This window comes from Protomyctophum bolini (genome assembly GCF_963924005.1).
Source record: "Protomyctophum bolini genome assembly, chromosome: 5".
Taxonomy (NCBI): Eukaryota; Metazoa; Chordata; class Actinopteri; order Myctophiformes; family Myctophidae; genus Protomyctophum; species Protomyctophum bolini.
Window position 1 is genome coordinate 3322783 of NC_137866.1, and position 3843 is coordinate 3326625.

Sequence of the window (3843 nt, forward strand, 5' to 3'; positions counted from 1 at the left end):
AAATATAATTTAAGTCAGTTATTTATAATTTAAGTCTGTTCACAGAAGTTGTTGTAGGATAATGTGGGGATTATCTGACGAGGTACCATTTGAGTGGGCAAAACCTTACATATACTAAATAATACTAAATTGTTTATAGGGTCAATATAAGTAAAATAATATAGCCTTTCCACAGGAGTATCTTTTTATATTTTTGCAAAAAGATTTAAAAAAAAAAAGATTACAAACAGCCAATAGCATATGTGACCAGTGCCAGTATTTTCAACCACAAGTCGGCACTAATTAAATCTCACAATAGACCAAAATAGAATTATTTTATTTTTTTGGTGGTTTTCGGTTTTAGCCACATTAACACAGTTGGAATGTTAAAGAATGTTTTTATTCCATCAGAAAGTCGTTTTAGTGTCATTAAGTCGTTGTATTTACATTGCAAAAATGTCTCTATAATTACAGATTATTTGCCGTATTTTGGGGGTGTGAACATTCCTGCACGTATTCTGACGAGATTGTCTTAGTTGTAAATCCATTCTTCTGCCCTTTATTTCAGTGCACACATGTGCATGTTTATCACTGTGTTTTAATCTTTGTAACTTTATTACCATTGGATGCTGCTGCCTGATGATCAATACATGAATGAATAACATCGCGTGTGATCGCGCGTCGCGGTGAAATCCGTCTTTTATATAATTTGATCAATCCATGACATCCATGCGTGATCACGCGTCGCGGTGAAATCCGTCGTTTATATAATTTGATCAATCCATGACATTGTTGTTAGAAGAACAGCTCAAATATTGAATGTGAAGACATAGTGTAGTACAAATCCTGGTGTGATCTTCTTAAAAGTGGAAGGATCATAACACACGTCTAAGGTATTTTTTCCCCTGACTTTCTGTTGGTAAGGTTTTGACTCTTTCACATCAGTGCATGGCTGATTCAAGCCATGCATTTAGGGGTAAAAAGGTACCTTTGTACATATTAATAATGTAATGTAAACATACAGCATTTTTTTATTTAGCAATTAAAAGCATGGGTCTAAAACTACAAGTAACTTCATGGAATAAATTATAGCCTACTTGCTGCAAGTAGTTTTACTCCAGCATACTAGTTACTTTTTAGATTGTATCATTACCAAAACATACACTAAACAACGTCCGTCCTATATTTCTATATTGCAATATTGATACTTTCTCATCTCTATTTATTTTTATTCTAAGAGTTCTAGATGTCCTTATTCCTCTTTTACTAAGTGTCAACTCAAGTCATTCTGTGCAGTTGACAGTGTGGAGTGGTTAGAGGATGGGGGGAGTGTTTATGCAAGTATCTAGGGGTGGAGACAAGTATCTATTGTCACACCCATTCCTGGGCTCAGAGATGCTAAATACTATGAAATCTTAAAACGGCAAATTCTGTACTTTGGTGTTTCCAGTTAAACAAGTTTCAAATGGTCATATCTTCTTCATTTTTCCCCCAATTTCAATGAGCAATAGATCATATGAAAGGTTACAGTGTGCAGTTTCATAATATGTAAATAACTGAAAAATGACCATGTCCCCCTTGTATATCAAACCACTGTCCCTGGTCACATATTACAAAGTTATCCCCCCTCACTGGGGAAAATTCCGGGAGGAAAAACGGGCAAGCACCGGGGCGAGTTGTCCAGTATTCGCTGGTTTCTGTCAGACAGTGACGATATTATACAGTATGATGATAAACTCACTGTTGTTATCCTTCATGTAGGTCCAAAGGTCTCTTTCCTCTGCACTATGAGCAAAGCTGCAGTTCCCAATGTATTGGCACTTCTTTCCTGCAGTCACATGCATGCAAATCTTGAGAGAGGGGGGAAAAGAAAGTCATTTTCCGGTCAATATGAGATTAACACCCAACACGTTTTAAATAATGTTTTGTGGTCAACCTCAGGATATGCATGCATTTAGGTGTTTTAACCCATTCAGGACGGGACCCTTTCAGGACGGGACCCCTGTTTTGGTGTTTTCACAAAACAGAAGAAGGAGCTCCTTTGTACAAACTTGTTCATGTCAAGGACCCCCAAATTGACATGTATCAGCCCGCGGACCCCCATTTGAAAACACATGCCAGGGACCCCCCCCCCCCCCCCCCGGGACCCCCCCCCCCCCCCCCCCCCCCCCCCCCCATAAGAGACGTTTTAACGGCTCTAGCAGTGATTCCCAACCCGTTTCATTTCAAGGACCCCCCCAGTTTGACATGCATTTAGTCTAGTACGGACCCCCCGTTTAATGGCATTTCTATCACTGGCATCCCAATTTATATTGTAAAATCAATTAATTAATTTAACTCTGAGAGTGTACAAACGCCGGGTCCATTTGGTTCCATTTGTACACTCTCAGAGTTACAGACCCATAAGGATCCATTTGGTATTATCATTTAGCTGGTGACCCCCTGGAACTCCCTCAAGGACCCCTGGGGGGTCCCCGGACCCCACTTTGGGAACCACTTGCTGTATGTTATGTTGCACCTATGTGTGTTTTTTGTATTGTGTATTTTGCACTGTATGTAATCTAATGTCTTACTTATGTGTTAAAGGGCTATGCTCTCAATAACATTCTGACAGACTGTCTCTCTCTCTCTCTCTCTCTCTCTCTCTCTCTCTCTCAATTTCAAAAGGCTTTATTGGCATGATAAATATGTTTTACATTGCCAAAGCGTACAAAGCCGTACATACAACAAAACAAAAGTCAACAAAATCCCAACATTAATGAACAACAAGTAATACAGTAACAATGAAAATAAATGAACAAACAGAAACATAACGGCAACTTAATAATGACCCTGTCCCTCAGACAGATATACCTGTCTCTACTGTCCACTGTCTGTCCCTCAGACAGATATACCTGTCTCTTCTGTCCACTGTCTGTCCCTCAGGACAGATATACCTGTCTCTACTGTCCACTGTCTGTCCCTCAGACAGATATACCTGTCTCTTCTGTCCACTGGCTGTCCCTCAGACAGATATACCTGTCTCTACTGTCCACTGTCTGTCCCTCAGACAGATATACCTGTCTGTCCCTCAGACAGATATACCTGTCTCTTCTGTCCACTGGCTGTCCCTCAGACAGATATACCTGTCTCTACTGTCCACTGTCTGTCCCTCAGACAGATATACCTGTCTCTACTGTCCACTGTCTGTCCCTCAGACAGATATACCTGTCTGTCCCTCAGACAGATATACCTGTCTCTTCTGTCCACTGTCTGTCCCTCAGACAGATATACCTGTCTCTTCTGTCCACTGTCTGTCCCTCAGACAGATATACCTGTCTCTACTGTCCACTGTCTGTCCCTCAGACAGATATACCTGTCTGTCCCTCAGACAGATATACCTGTCTCTACTGTCCACTGTCTGTCCCTCAGTTGATGACAACTCCAAACGTATTTTGCTGCCAAAACTGTGGATTTGGACTGTTCTCCCAGAACATATTGGAGTGATGAGTTATTACTGGTGGATTCAAATTCTTTATATTTTTCTTTAAATTAAGGGAAGAATGATTCTCTGAAAGTCTTTATACTTGTCGCATTGTTGTAACACAAAATGTAGCTCTGTCTCCACCTCCCCTTGAGAGCAGAGTGAACACAGTCTGTCTTCTCTAGGCAGCCAGTTCTGTCTGTGTCTGCCTGTTTCTATTGAGTCTGTACATAGTCAACATCTTCCTCAGTTTTGTATCAGTAACAGTGGTCAGGTAACTCTCTCTCTCTCTCTCTCTCTCTCTCTCTCTCTCTCTCTCTCCTCTCTCTCTCTCTCTCTCTCTCCCTCCAGCCTGTAACTGTGACCTCCAGGGTTCGGTCAGTTCTCTGTGTAACTCTCTC

General features: G+C 40.9%; 1 protein-coding gene across 2 annotated transcripts in view; it reads left to right on the plus strand.

Moving 5' to 3' along the window:
• The window catches only part of lamb2 (laminin, beta 2 (laminin S)), a 91409-nt gene that overhangs the window by 62909 nt on the left and 24657 nt on the right, over positions 1 to 3843 (plus strand). The gene's annotated exons all lie outside the window — the stretch shown is intronic.